Source organism: Zonotrichia leucophrys, chromosome 1 (genome assembly GCF_028769735.1).
Source record: "Zonotrichia leucophrys gambelii isolate GWCS_2022_RI chromosome 1, RI_Zleu_2.0, whole genome shotgun sequence".
NCBI classification, from domain to species: Eukaryota; Metazoa; Chordata; class Aves; order Passeriformes; family Passerellidae; genus Zonotrichia; species Zonotrichia leucophrys.
Genome location: NC_088169.1, coordinates 73593329 through 73609415, shown reverse-complemented (window position 1 = coordinate 73609415; position 16087 = coordinate 73593329). Strand labels below are relative to the sequence as shown.

At 43.6% G+C, this 16087-nt stretch overlaps 1 protein-coding gene across 3 annotated transcripts in view; it reads left to right on the top strand.

The window, feature by feature from the left end:
* Nucleotides 1-11946: 11946 nt before the first annotated feature.
* Nucleotides 11947-16087, top strand: part of ZC3H12C (zinc finger CCCH-type containing 12C) — a 44101-nt gene continuing 39960 nt past the window's right edge. Inside the window, exon 1 of one of the 3 annotated variants that reach the window (XM_064717934.1) lies at nt 11947-11978. The gene's annotated coding sequence lies outside the window, so the exon portion shown is untranslated. Of the gene's footprint in view, nt 11979-12164; nt 12285-12772; nt 13086-16087 lie in introns of those variants that run through there. The other 2 variants (XM_064717926.1, XM_064717916.1) reach the window with 2 other exon arrangements.

The following is a 16087-nucleotide window of genomic DNA, read 5'->3' as shown; positions in this document are numbered from 1 at the left end:
CGAGTCCCCGCCGGTCCCGGCGGGGTCTGACAATCTGGCCGCACTCCGCGCCCCCTCTGCCTGTCCCCGGCAGAAGAACTGCGCGTGCCGCTCTGTCTCCCGCGCTGGGCTGGCGGCCGGCGGGGAAGGGACGCATAGAGAAACCGCGGATTTTTTGGAAGGTTCCGCGGGGGGGCTGGGACCCGGCGGGCTCCGCGAGAGGGTCGGGGGGTCCCATGGGGGCTCCGGGGGGTCCCCTGGGGGCTCTGGGGGGTCTGGGCTCAGGCTCGGGAAGGGGTGGAACGCTCCCGGTCCCGGCATATTCCCGCATTCAATCCGATCACTCTCAGACACTGTGTGCGTCGCGGCCCTCGCCCCCCGCTTTACTGCAAGAAATAAACGTATACGCGCGACTTTCCACGTCTCCTGTTCTTCTAATGCCTTGCGTAGGGCCTCTTCTCCTTTCCCCCACGCTTTGAGGCTTTTATCACTGCCTGAGGACTTAGTATCCTCTGCTAAGGCGGCAGTGTGCTTCTCCCGCACTTCCCAATAAAATATATTTACCGGACGTTCAATCGTCCCGAGCTCTAGGAGCCTTGCAATAGCAAGATTAGAATTCCTGAGCTCACACTTAATTTTACATTCTATCCTAAACTGTGCATGCATATCTGATACGACCTTTGCATAGGATTCCATGTTCCTTGCTGGTCCGGGGCGTCCCCCACGCTGCAGTCGGAACCGGCCGCTGACAGCCGCTGCTTCCTGTCCAGGCGAATCCCGTTCCCCGGGCGCTGATCGGCTTCCCGGGGTTTCGGCACCAGAATGTTGCCTTCTGATACAAGGCAGGCGGCCTGGTTTCAGGAAACAGCACGGCGACCCATTTCCCCAGGGTCGCTCGGGCCTAAGAAACACGCGGACACCAATATGGTGGAGGATCAAAGGCCTTTATTCTCTCTTCCCGTGGGGTTTTATAGTCTAAGGGGCTTCTACGTCAGGTGGGGGTCTGTCTTTACCATCTATGGTTAGTAGGGGATGGAAAGTTACCTGGGCAAGTGGAAAGTTACTGGAATCCGGTTTAGGGGGCTACATTCCTATGTTAATTTTCTTATCTAAGGGGGCAGGGGCCCTGTCTTCCCGTAACATCACGAGATCTTCCGAACGCCAGGCCCTATCTGCTACAGGATCCCCACTGAAGGCCAAAACAAATTAGAAGGACTTGCAAACACGGTGGAGTGGAGATACCATCAAAGGAATTGCACTTGGAGGAGAAAAAAAGAAAATTTCGGAAATTTAGTGACTCTAAGGAAGTGTCATAATGCTTTTAATCTTCGGGTACGATCAAAGTAGCATGGATTTATCCCAAATGCTCTTTGCAGATACTCTTGCATTCTCCCACAGTCCTAACATCAGTCTGGTCATTTGTATTTCATTTTCCTTTGTATTTTATTTGACTTCAGACAATTCACTCGAAGTTTGTTCTGTAATTCTCACAAAACTGTTCTGAGTTTCATATAGATTGATTGACAGATGAAAAAGTAGAAGATTCAGAAGCAATTATGCTCCATCATAGGATGTACTATAGTAATAAGGATGTTTTTAAAAGAACTAATATTTAAGCTGTTTATAAAAATAGAAATGAAAAGAGTAATATTTCAGAACACTTAACTAAATGGACCATATTTTTAGATGAAATTGCTTTTCAGATATATGAAAAAAAATCCTCTCAGTATTCCTCCCTCACATGTTAATTTGAATATTTACTCCAGAACTTCAAGAATGAAGGTGATACCTTCTTAAACCTGCAATAAAGACAATAAAAGAGCACTTCTGGCATCTTGCTTTTGCATGCACCCTTTTTAAAGCAATGTCGACATAAAACACCAAGAAAGAGTCAGCACTCTTTTGCTGCTGTGGTGCCTGCTGATTTCAATACTCTCCTACCAGGCCTTGTGGCTCACTGGTATGCAGTGCTCAGCTTCACAGCAAATACTGCCTGAAGTAAGCAATGCAGAGCCGCCTGTACTGCGTTTGCTCCAGTGGTGATATAATTGGAGAGGGCTTTTCCTCTGATCGAGTTCCCCACCCGCCCTCCTAAAAGATAAGCTGAGGTTCTCGCAGAGGAGCTTTGATATCATGCAGTCTCTCATCCACCACGTGCTTAGTTTCAAGTTCCGTATTATGAGAACTGTGTGAACCAGCTGAAAGGATCAAAAGAGGAACAAAAAGGATGAGCTGGAAATAAACAGTGTTTAAAGAAATAGCAACTAGTTTAGCCTTTACAGGATGAGAAGCAACAATGAAAAAATAAGGGTAAACGGCACGACAGAGAGGAAAGGAATAAATTGCACTCCATCCTTGTTCTACAGATGAGACAGTGTAGAATTTTCAATACAGATGAGACATTAGGAGTGTCTTTCTATCTCAGATGGGTCTACAGGCCCATCTGTAGACAAACAAAGAACAATCCACATCTCCACTTCTTCTAGTAGAAACTCAGAAGCTTACCGTATATGTAGATTTATACCTATAGATACGAACAATTAGATAATTAATCCCAGGATAATTATTTGAAAGGCATTTCCCAGGGAAACTGTGAAGACAGTGCAGACCAGTCAGTACTAGAGAATTTTTGTTACAGAGTATATGGTGTCTCCATCAACACACATTATCTAGGAGTAGGACAAACACCTTCATTGCTAATTAACATGGAGATGATCCTGCTGTGGACTATAATGATGGGCCAAATAACATCTCTTCTCATACTACTTTCTATGATTTCTGTGATTCTGCTTATAATCACAAAATCATAGAACGGTTTGGGTGGGAAGGGACCTTAAACACCATCTACTTCAAATCCCTCTGCTGTGGGAAGGACACCTTCCACCAGACCAGGTTCCATCAAACCTCACCTTGAACACCTCCAAGGATGGGACATCCACAAATTCTCTGGGCAACATGTGCCACTGCCTGACCACTGTCACAGTAAAGAACATACAAAGGAGGCCAGGAATGGGAGAAAAAGGCTCCAAAAGAGACTCAAAGACTGGAGCAGAGTGAAGATAAGTGTCTAAAGTCAATATTGCCCCCCAGCTAAAATACAGACACTGGAAACTCTTCTGTTGGTTCAAAAATTGTTAAAGAAATCAAAGTGAAACAAAGTCTGACAACATGGATGCTCAGTCCCAACTATCACAGCATTTCTATCTCAAATATAATGAATTAAAAAATATAGAGACAATTCAATTGTCTTGAATTTGCTTGCTTAAAGGTCTTCATTCAAAACAAAAGGGCAGAAAATTATAAAAATGGAGGGAATAAAGAAAGTACAGATTCTCATCTCCAAGGAGATGAGGTCTAAAGAACAGCAATCATTATGAGAGAAGATATTACTGCTTTCTTATTAATGATATGCAAATCCACTAAGAAAATGGTAGCATGTTGTTAGCAGCTTTTGAGCAAATTGCACAGTTCCTTAAAAAAACCACTTATTTTCACTGCAACCAAAAGCCATTTGGTTCATTTGTGGTAACTGTTATGTTCATTTCTGAGCCATTATGAAACAGAACTTTATAGGAAATAACACTAACCCCACTCCAGGAAAACAAAAAAAAAAGCACAAGCATTGGTGTTTGAGGGGGTTTTTTCATCAGTAAGATCAGATTTCACCAGAATGAAGGAAACAAAATGGTATCACTTCACCTTAAAGAAACACTAACTTCTCACTATACTGAAGCATAAAACTTATAATAAAAATACTATCTGGTGAAGCAGCAGAACATGACTAAGAGCCATATTGGTTGCAGAAGAACAGAAATTCCTCTGTAATTCTCTGCCAATTTTTGCCAGTTGTGAAGAAAATAAAACATTTGAGTATCTGAAAATTATCTCCCAAGTGCTCTTTCATTTGAATCTTTAGCATTTAAAATATTTTCAGATAAACTAAAGGAAATTTCAGTGAAAATTTCTTCCTAATCAAGGACTCAAAACCCCAATTAAAGATGGAAGCACAATTTTTTTTTAGTAAACAGAAATTCTGTATAATGAAGGAACACTAAACTGCTGAATATTTTAAGGTTTTTGTTTCAAAATTTGAAATGCCGTAGCAACTACTTTTGCTTGAATTTTCTTCATTGCTTCAAAATACAAGTAACCAATACTAACTACATGGTATGTACATTTTACACTCCCATATCCTCCTCTCCTTAATCACTAAACCCCAGCATGACAGTCACAACAGATGAAGTATATGGGTAAATAAAGACCTCCTTAACTGTTTTTTTACTGCTGGATTACTCCATCACCCTCTACCAGTGATCTCCACAGGTATGAAGAATGCCTGGCATGCTCCCTCTGTCTGTACAGTCTCACAGTTTCCCAGTGAGCTGCTGCTTGAGGTGACTTACACCCTGCCTGGTCTCCAGAAGCCAAGACATACACACCCTACTCATTGGAGGCCTGCTTCATATTCCTGTCAGTCAGTCTTTTTCAAGCATCAAATTCATACTTTCCTGTGTTCTGCAGTGAAGAAGAATCCCATGTTAGTTTTCACTCATACCACTAGATATGACGACAATGGATACTTCTCCTTCTTGCTGATGCTCTGAAAATTTTGATAACAGTGAGCATGACCCCTGCCCTGACCCACTTCAGGGATGCCCTGTGATATCTCCCAGCTGCAGAAAGTAGTTTTGCATCTGCCTAAAAAGGCACAGCAAGGGAATTTCTTCACTCTTTCTCCCCCTCCCCCAGCATTATTAACACTTTTTGTGGCCTTAAAGTGCCTTAAGAGCTTGCTTGGCTTTATCAGGATGCAGGAGAAGGTGATAATGGAGTCAGGCATCTGTCCATGCTTGACTGTGTCCAAGAATGTGAGAAGCAATCTCTTATTATTTTTTTTTCTTTTTCTCTTTTTTTTTCCTTTTTTCTTTTTTTAGTTTACTTTAAAAAAATTACATATCAAAAGCAGATTCCCGCCTCCTGCTTATTCTTTTGATCACTTCTCAGGCTGTGTCTCCTGCAGTGCTGTAAGGTTGTAGAAGCACAAACCCACAAAATTCAAAGGGTGTCACACACTCCTCAGTCAGCAGGCAAATTAACAACAAAGTAAGAATGCTCACACTGGGGCACGTGTCTAAGTCCAGCCCACAATCTCTCTCTGATAGTGGCCAGATGAAGATTCCTTTTGCCAAACATAGGGATTAAACAAATGTATAAAGGCTCAAGCAAGGCTGGAGGTTGGGGCTGCCTTAGGGACATACTGAAACACAGGTACCTACACCTTAGATTTCACAGATCTAGCTGGATTTTTATTCCATGGGCATATACATCTGCATTCTGAAAAATAAGATAGTTTCAGGGAATTCCCCCTTTTCTATGGGTGAAAACTGCATCTGACAATTTTATTTTATGCTCCAGAGCTCCAATATAAAGACAGAGGAAATATGTTGTGGAAGACCTGTGTTCCAGTTGACATGACTTTTTGCAGCTGCAGGGAGCCTGGAGCACTGGGCTTTGTGCTTTTCTGAGCCCTAACCCTACATGTAACTCTAACGATGGGCAGAGCAGTAAAGCAGTGATGGGATGAGGCTGGGCCCAAGCAGAAAGGCGTGTAGGCAGCCATGTTGTGGCAGTTCTGTGTTCCCCTTGGCATGCCTTTTCCAGCTGCAGTGTGCTTGGAGCCCTGGGCTTTGCAGTTTTCTGAACCCTAACCCTAGGCATAACCCTAAACCTAGGCTGAACAGTAAAAGCAGCCATGGCTTGAAGCTGGTTCCAAGCAGAAAGGTGTGGAGGGACCCATGTTGTGGCAGTTGTGTGTTCCCCTTCGCATGACTTTGCAGCTGCATTTGCTTGGAGCTCTGATGTTTTTGGTTTGTTGAACCCTAACCCTAGGAGGAGCAGTAAAAACTGTTGTAATCTTCGCTGCAGTGTTGTTCTTGCCTCTCTGCTGGGGCTGTTCTCCATTCTCTGCAGCACAGTCCTTCCTGTCTTCTCAGGGGCTCCCCTTGGGCTCTTCTCCATTCTCTGCAGCACAGTCCTTCCTGTCTTCTCAGGGGCTGCTCCTGGGCTCTCGACCCACCCCTATTTATTTCAGTTACCTTCACGAGCTACAGCTGCTGCCCAACTAAGGACCCTGCAGCTGCACCTCGTTTGGAGCAACTCGGACCCACACAGGTCTTACAATACAACATATATTCAGGCCCCCACATTTCCCCCCTTTTCTTTTAACAATTATACAATTACAATATGCATACAGTCCCAGCTCTCAGGCTGCCACAGCTCTTGGCTGTCTTTAGATGTTCCAAGGCTCTTTTCCTTAAAGGCCATATTCTTACAGCTTTCTGCTGCTACAGCTCCTTAATTCAAAGGCCATATTATATTCTACAGTCCCAGCTCTCAGGCTGCCACAGCTCTCGGCTGTCCGAGGGATTCCATACCTTCTCTCAATGTTTGGCTGTGTGTTCTTCCTCACACGGGGCCACCAGTTGTTGTAATCTTCGCTGCAGTGTTGTTCTTGCCTCTCTGCTGGGGCTGTTCTCCATTCTCTGCAGCACAGTCCTTCCTGTCTTCTCAGGGGCTCCTCCTGGGCTCTCAACCCACCCCTATTTATTTCAATTACCTTCACGAGCTACAGCTGCTGCCCAACTAAGGACCCTGCAGCTGTAGCTCGTTTGGAGCAACTCGGACCCACACAGGTCTTACAATACAACATATATTCAGGCCCCCACATTGACACACACAGATCTTACAATACAACATATATTCAGGCCCCCACAAAAAACAGCCTTGGGCAGAGACTGGAGCCAGGCAGCAAGGTGTGGAGGGAGCCATGCTGCGGCAGTCCTGTGCTCTCCTTGGCACGCGTTTGCAGGTGAAGTGGGCATGGAGCTCTGGGCTTTGTGGTTTTCTGAACCCTAACCCTAGGTGGAGCTGTAAAAGTAGCCCTGGGCTGAGCATGGTGTCAAGCAGAACCGTGTGGAGGGTGCCATGTTGTGGCAGTCCTGTGTTGTGACAAATACTCATTTCCTGGGGTTTGTGCCATCCATGGTTTAGAGATCTGTTTCATACCCTCTCTTGGCTGTGTCATTTTCAGGCTAAATCTGTCTGTTCAGCCACACTTCATGGAAAATATGTCCCAAATCCCTGATTATCCATATTACTTTTTTCTGGTTCTACTATATCTCTTCTGAGATGCGAAGGCAAGAACTGCTTGTGGCATTAAAACCTGGAGCATCATAAATAAGGGCATAATGATACTGTATGTTTCCTATTCTTATCTTAATATGTATTTCTTTCAGCCACATTGACATTTTCAATACAATTCAAATATCCTTGGCCTTACATGAAGTCAATGGTTCTTCATTTTAGAATTTCATTTTTATGACCTTGAGAAATCCAGTATTATAGAGAAATTTTGTCACCTTTTTCCCCACCTGTTTCTTCCCCATCACCAATGAATATGTGCATCAGCACAGGTACATGGGCAATACATGCTCTGTGTAGAAAAGCACACTATTAATCTTTCAGAAAAAAAATCATTACAGAAAGAAAATTCTCATTCTCTGACAGGATAAAATGACTGTACAGTTGAGAAGCTGTCCTTAAGGTGAAAAAGAGTAGGTTTAAACTTTTGATGGGCATTCATTTTACAAGCTCAGCAAATAAAGTATTTAGCATTGGCATCTATTGCAATAGCTTTTTTTATGCCCAAAACAGACAGGAGTCTACTCTGACAGAGATTCTGATTTAAGGCTATAAATCAGAATATAGTTTTCTAAAAGTTTTCTAAAAACTTTTTTCAAAGTTTTTAGAAAAAAGTAATACCTACTTAGAAAACACGATCAGGAAAAAAACCCAGAAAACCTATCAGGAATGTTGGCCATTGAACAGAGCTGCCAAGTAAACAAATGCCAATTATTCTTGAGATAAGCTATTTATTTTAAACTGAAATGTAGAACTGAATGGAAATTTTTAAATTTACAACATTTTTCAAAACTAAATCATGCTTAAAAATAAATAACATAGTACAGTTCACATTAAAAATTTTTATGGGTTCCTGTCAGCGCAGATCAGTGAATTTGAGATTACATGCATCAGATCGGTCTGGAACACAGAACTGAGTAATTTTTTCTGGAATATGACTAGAGAATCTCAGATTTATGTTAAAATTTTGTATAGTTTATGTAGAACATGTCTGAACAGATTGACAACATTCATCTAAATAATTTTTATTGCATGTTTGACTCAGGTGTAATTATAATAGTTATCTCAGCAGTAAAATGCAATGTAACTCATCAGTTCGTGTCTATTGTGGGCTACCAAAAAAACCAGAAAAGCTTTGGTCTTTAACTGCACAGAAAGAAAAAAGGGACAAAATATTCCTTTGTCCTTCAGAGAACAGAGAGACGACCAGGGATCTGACTTAAAAAGAAAACAGAATGTACAATGGGACTGGATAAAGAAACAATGATTAATGAGAAGCCTCAGATTATATGTAATCACAGAAAAATAGGTCTGTAACAGAGCTTGATTAGTCACTTAGTCCATCCTCCAACTCCAATGCCGGATCAATAGTACTTAGTATTTGTCCAGTACATACTTAAAGACATCCGGTAACAGAGACACCATTACACCCTGCGATATAAAGCTGTGCCTCACTAATGTTACCATTAGAAAAGCTTTTCCTCCTTGATGCAATTTAAGTCCATTACATCTTACCCCACCTACCAAGAATAGATGATTCCCCTTCTCTTTGCAAGGGCCTTTTAAGTCTATGAAGAGTCTTAGCATGTTTGTCTTCTGCCTCCTTTTGTCTAGCCTGAACAACTCCAGCTTCCTCAGCCTTCCCAGTCCTCTGCCCACCCGGCACTGACTCCTGTTGGCTCATATAGTACTTGAGCTGTGGTGCACAAAATTAGCCCTTCCACTGATGTCCTACCAATATTGCATAGAGCCCACAGATTTCTCCCCACATCTATACCTTTCTGGAATGTTTACCATTTTTGCCAGGAAAACACATCACTGACTCATACTCAGCTTCTGGCTTACCGAAGACTCCAGATTCCTTTCTGGAAGATTTCTTTTTAACCCCTTGTTTGTTTTCTGAATTTGTGCCATTTTTTATACCTACGTATGCTCACTGCTTTTGTTCTCCCAGCCTGTGTCTTATGTTTTCTAGATCAGTTTTCTACATGTCAAAATCCCAATCCCCTCTTCCAGCATGCCTGTGATTTCTCACAAAACTGAACAGAACTGGACTGAGATTCCTACAGGATCCTACCTGGTAAGCTCATTTTGACAACCACTATTGATACCTAGTCAACAGGCAAGGTTATCTACCTAGTTAAGACCCAGCTCCATAGCAGCTGCACACAGACTATGCTCCCCTAGCTTTTTATCAGAATGCCAAAGTGCAATACCAAACAATGAAACACTACATTTTTGCATGACTCAGTTGCTGTGGTAACATAAATTAACAAAATGTACATTGTTGTAGCAGCTTTGTCATATAAGTACGTAAGCTTTTCCACACAAATAATGGCAGAAGCAGCACAAGATTCTCAGATGAAAAAATATCAGGATAAAAAAGGTAAAAAAGGTAAAAAAGGTAAAAAAATGCCAGGTGAAGGCTAAACAAAGGGCTGACAAACCACCTGGATATTTCAAGGATGTCAGTTTGGAATCAGGAACCATAATGGTGGTTCAGTGGAAGGAAAGGATAAGTGTCTACCTACGAAAGGTAGACATTCAAACAACCAATGCAGAAAGCCAACAAAAAATACACTTAATGTTCAGGATCTTCAAGTAAAGCATCTTCTTATTTAAGAAGATGAAAGCAACAGGCACTGATACTGATGACATTATACTGAAATCAGTTATCTGCTCTGGCATATCTGATATCTCAAGCACAAGGTGGATCAAGAGAGTTTGGGGGGTTGCCTTAGAAGCAGGTTGCTGTGGATAGAAGCACAATACACAGGTTTCCCAGCCTGAGAGGGTGAGGAGTAGGTTCAATTAGAAGGGCTGGCCAGTGCACTGGACAACTGAAGGAATTAAAGAGCCATTCCCTGTCTGAGGCAGAAAATATTCAAATAATGGAAAATGGCTAAAGTGCACAACAATTGAGAAGGCAAAGGAATTCTGAAAAGATGAATGTGCATTTCTTACACTAAAAAGAGAGATAACTGATGTAGAGCTGTTAATGGAAGTTTGACTTGATAGAGATTGACAAGGAAGACAAGGGAAATCAGTTAACACATACAGGCGATCAGTTTTAGAAAAAGTATCATTTATAAACTTCTGCTAGTCTATATTACATTGTAGTTATGCCAATACAAATTCTGGAAACAAAGGAAGTTCTGGTTTCCAAAGGGGGCAGCTGCTCCCACTTTCCCTTTTCTTGCTTTTAAGTACTGACTAATCCTGTGAGTATGTTCTCATTTACTAACAACTTTTTATTTCATTAGCTGACCAGGAAAGTGTTGTGAAAGTCCCAAAGAAGCCATGGAAATCCTGAGTTTCAGCAAAACCTGAAGGACAGTGATGTAGGAATGACTGGGGACATACAATGGGGAAGGAAGAAAGAGATGTGGGAAGTTCTGAAGGCATATAAATCCCCAGCCTCTGACTGTCCTACCCCGAGAAAGTCTTTTAACACTTACAATCCCTCCTTCATAAGAACTATTACCATATCGCGGGTGTGTGGTCACGGAACAGAAAAATCCTGGTTTCTGACTCCCAAGTCAGAATCCTGTTTCTATTTTAATTGAGAAGCAAGTTGTTTCCTAAGGCAATAAGGAGGAAATGAGGTTTTACCAATGAGCAGTGCAGTGACATCAAGCAGCTCTCTTCATTTTGATTAGCCCTCCCATTTGAGCAGACGTAACTCATGGCTATGAGTGTGGTGTTTTCATCACTCACAATGTACTGCAGGTTTACAGAATCACAAGACCTTCTAAACAGGAGATGAGGTCAAAAAGACCCTTTAGACAAACTCAGGAGGAGCTATAGTATACTAAGAAAAAGAATTTAATGTGAAATTCTCGTGATTTTAAGTAGTTTCAAAATCAATTCCATATTGCTCTGTTCCTTCTTATTCTGATAATTGAGAATCATTTTCTCCAGTACTGCAGTGCTTTTAACTGACTCATATGCTTCTCAATCAACAGCAAAGGCTTCCATAATAAGCAGCAAAGTCGCACTACAAGTGTCTCATTCTTTCATCTTGCTTTCACCAATTTCCCCTATTAAATTAATATTCACAGTCCCATTTGGACACCACTCTGGCTCTGAAACAGCATCAGCATATGGGACTGAGGGAACAAGCATTTTGATTTCTTAACTAGAGGCCTCAAATTCCTTTCATACAGCTAAGTAAACTAACCAGGGGTGAGAGGTGGCCTTTTGCATCATGAACTGAACCCTCCAAACTCGTGCCTAGGATGGGGATGAGATCCATAGAAAAATTCAACTGACTTTGTAATGAATGACTCAAACAAACAAAATCATGACGTCCTTCTACAGACTATGTCAGCTCTAAGAGGGAGGGTTTGTGGAAACATACAGGAAAGAAACATAGCCCTGTGCCTCCACAGTCTTTTGTTGAGACAAATCTATCGCATTGTTTTGAAAAAATAATCCCTTCAAAGTGGCACGTTGGGCTCACATTTCTGTGTAGAATTTGTGTAAATCGGATGTAAATTTTTTTTAAATTAGCCCATTTTTTGGTGGGTACCAGAAGAGGTTTTTATAAATTCCAATAGTAGAACAGCAGTGGGTAACAATTATATATATATACATATAAATATATATATATATACACACACACAGACACATTTGCAGCCTGTGAGTAGCAATGGCTGTATGTCTTATCTTGTATACGATATGCTCCATCAGCTACAAGCCGTAATCACAACACCAGACTTTCATTCATATCTTCTAAGCAGCTCCTGGCGCTCAGCCGCCTCGGCAGAAGCACAGAAGGCTGGGTGGGATGGTGAGAGGTAGATTACTTCAACTGCATAAAAGTAACTGCGGGGTGGGAGGAAACATCTCGTAATTAGAACACGGGACGGAAATTAAGGTCTCTACCAGCTCTGTTACAAAGGGAGTTCGTGATCCTTGGCGGAAAGCTTTCCGACCGCCCTCTCTCCACCTGCACAGCCGGGGCGGTGGGGCACAGGGACACTTGCACAGCGAGCGCCCGTGAGCACCGGGAGGTTTTCTCCGATGGCGGCAGGACCTTTGCGGGGCCGGAGGACCAGCTGCCCAGGCCGCGCCGCCCAGGCCCTCCCCGCTGGCCCCAGCCGGTAACGTAGCGGCGTTTGGGGAGGGGGGCACCGCGGCAACCTTGGCAATTCCCGGCGGGAACCCACGGCGCGGGGGGTGAGCCGCGTCTCTCACCCACCGAGGCCGGCCCGGGCGGTTCCCCCGCCGGGTTTCGCGGCGCTCCGGCACCGGGTGCCCCCCGTCCGTCCGCCCCGGCCGTGGCCGGCGAGAGGCGGCCCGGCGGGGCCCCGGGGGATGCGGGCGGCGGCGCCGCGGCGGGTGAGGTGAAGGCGACCTTGCCGCCGCTCCTCCCGCCCGCAGCGACGGCTGCCGGCGGGCCGCAGGTGGGTGGGTGGCTGCCGGGCCGCGGGGCTCGGCGGCACCGGGCGGGCCCGGTGATGGCGGCGGGGAGCGCCGGGCCGAGGCTGCCGCGCTCCCGCCCCGGCGCCGCCCATTGCCGGGGCCGGGCGTCGCGGCCCCGTGTTGACACACGCGCCGGCCCTGCCCCCGGCGCCTCCCCGAGGTCGTCCCGGTGGAGGTCGCCCGGGCGGCGGAGGCCGCGGCGCGGCGGCGTTTCCCGGTGAGGGAGGAGACAGCCCCGGCCCTCTGCCCCGAGGGGCCGGCGGGGTCGCCCCTCGCCTCGGCAGGCCCCGTACCTCCGGAAAGTTTTCCCCGACCTGTTCGCTGCCGACCCCGGCAGGAGCCGCTGGCCGGGGCGGCCGTGCCCCCTTGGCAGCGCCGGGCTGGCCCCGCCCGCGGCCGTGCCGGAGCTGCGGCCCGCCCGGGGACACGCGTACCCGCCCGCACCGGGAGCCTGACAAGGAATTTTAAACTTGTTTCAGGTACTCTACCTACCCTGCCGTTCCCCTGCTTCTAACTTTTGAGGTTGTTTTTGTGGCTGTTTTGTTTTTAATAATTCTGTGAGGAGGGTGTAGATTTATTTCCTCCGCTTTGTGTGAGAGGACAGGCTGCATAATTTGGCTTTCTCTAACCGAACCGCAATATCTGTTGGTTTCACCATTCTCAGATCTGGCTGTGGCTTCTAAGCAGTAATTTCTCGTAAGAATTAATTTTCAATCACCTGTGTGTTTGGGACGTAATTCTGCAGGCATGTCTGAGTAGCGCCGGGCGTGTAGGGTTGTATTTGTGGAGCGGTGACGCTGTTTTATAATGCCCCGGGGGAGGAAACTCCGCCGGGCTGCGCTTGTGCCGCTCCTTCTGCAGCCGGACCTGGCTCTGGCTTGGTGCATCTGACAGGGCGAAATAAGCGATGGTGTTGCCAAAAGTTGGGTTAAGTAAATGCATCCCGCTGAACGGCAGGCTACATTTCTTGAACAACAGATGTATTGAAATGTCGTGTTTACTGTGTCTTGTCCTCTTGATCTGTGTTTGCAAAGCAGAGACATAACTCATAGTTGCAGCTCTTAGGGTTATGCAATTAACAACATACTTAAGATAGCAGTAGCACGGTCTTTTGATCTGGAAGGAAAATAAACCATTGAAGTATGTCTGGGTTTTCAAACTGGCAGGGTACTTCCTCTTCCACTGTCTCCTTACTATGTAGCATTTGCCTATATAGCAGGCCAGTGAGCTGACAATAAGACTTCTTCAAGGATTATATTAGATATATCTTAGTGAACTGAATTTTTTAGCTGGTAGTGCTCCAGGGTGATACTACACTTCAACAGGGTGTAATCTGTCATTAATGAATCTGAACTCAAGCATGCTGGCATTTTAAAGAGAAATTGTTATATCAGTGTAAAACACATATGCAACAATTTTAGGGAATTAGGGGGAAAATTTTACATTTTCTCTGTCCCTCCTCCCTCTTCTTTATTTATTAGACCACTTACTCTTGAAAATTTGAAAACTTACTTTTTGTTTTTTCCTGATTGGTGCAGTTGAACCAATTCAAAGTATTTCATCTCTCTGCAAATCTTACCATGGTTATTACACCTTTATTACTACACCAGACTTCTGGGCAGCAGTCACCCAGGGGAGCTGCAATCACCATTACCATCTGCAGTCCTTTTTAAAAGGCAGTTATGATTTATAAGATCCTGATAGACAGAACTCCACTAACAGTATTTTTACACATCTGCAAATCAAAACACGCATTGAAAAATATTGTCTTAAAATGTGAATGCAGAGAAGTGGAGTTTATTGAAGGTATGCAATTTAAAAACAAACCTCATACTCTCAACCTGACAGAGCATGAAGGGATTATCCAGACTTGACTCATCTGTGCAGATTGTGCATTTCATGCTGACTGCTGTGCTGAACAACATTGCTGCAGTGATTTCACTGCCTGCTTCTCTGGGTTGTACCAACCTTTAAAAACACTGTTGGTGTTCCAGAGCTGTGGATACTTTTGAGGAAAACTAGGCTTGCAGTTGGTGAGACTTGAAAATATTGGAGATGCAGTTAGATATTTGGTGAAACCTGTTGACTGGATATTTACTGCTCAGTTTTACATAGGTAAATCAAAAACCTTACGAAATTTTATTTTGTGAGGTCTTACACATGCTACATGCAGTTGAAAGCACTCTTTAAGCAAGCTGGAGAAAAAGCAGTTCAAAGTCAGTGTGAAGTAAAATGAGGAACTTATTTGGCTCAGGTCAGTTTTTGTTGTACTTAGAAATGGCTACAGCTAAGCAACTCCATTTGGTAGAAAAGAGATGTATGATTTAGTTTGACTTCTTTCATTACAGGAGTCATAAAATCTTGTTCAGTATTTTCTGCATCATCTCCCTAACTTCTATCTTAAGCCAGTTATTAAAAAATTTCTGCCCAGAACTAAAGAGTCTGTTATTTCCCCCCCCCCCCAATTGTCCTTTATTTATTTTTTAATTAAAACAGAACATAATCTGGATTTTGGTAGCCTCAGCATCCAATGATCAATCTCTTCATAATCTCGATTTTAAATAATTCTTAAAAACTTAAATGCTTCAGAGGGAGTAACAGTAGTAAATAATGAGGAGAGAGATTTATAGTAACTTGGAGGAAGAGTAGAAAACGTGCGATGTAAAACTTCTGCTTTTCCTCTTCTGTAAATATTATTCTGCTGCTTTTGCTGTTCTCTGAAGCAATGTCTCACATGTAGCTAGGTAGCCATAGATAAGAGTTTTTCTAAGTTATTCAAGAGACATTTCATCATTCAGTCATTTCCATAGTGTTTGTTGCCATGGGAGCTAGCCAGCGGCCTTATTAGTGATCAAGGTGATTACACCTTGCTTTTTCACCTGGGGTACTGAAAACTGAGCTACTGTAAGAAACAGATGTTGTACAAAAACTGCAGTGAGTTGTTTCTATGAAGAGGCTGAGCCATTTCTGTCCTCGGACTGAAGTTGTAGAGTGATGCTTTATATCTCTTATCATATAAAGTTATGTGTGAAATGCCTCGTGTCTCCAAACTTGCTAAATATTTACAATAAATGTACTACTTCTACCATATGGTTGAATCAAGAAACCCATTAATTGAACAAGCCCAGATTTTTATGCTTGAAAGAATTGACACTTCGTTTTAATTGCTAAATTATATGTTAAAAGTAGACTATAAAAAAACCAGAGGTGAGATGGTGTCATAAGAATAATTTTTCTTACTTCCTGGCCTCAAAGTGTAGTTATTTTCTGTTAGAAAATAGATAGAAAATCAATTGTAATCTGCTCATAATTGCTTTCCTGGTAGAGTTATGAAGCATTTCACTCCCTCTTCTTCCCTTCTCCCCCACTCCTTTTTCTTCATCCTTCTTTTTTTTTTTTTTTTTTTTTTTTTCTCACTGTATGTATTTTTTCCTCTGTGTATCTTGTGGAATAGGCAGATCTCCAGAGCTAGAGGGGACTT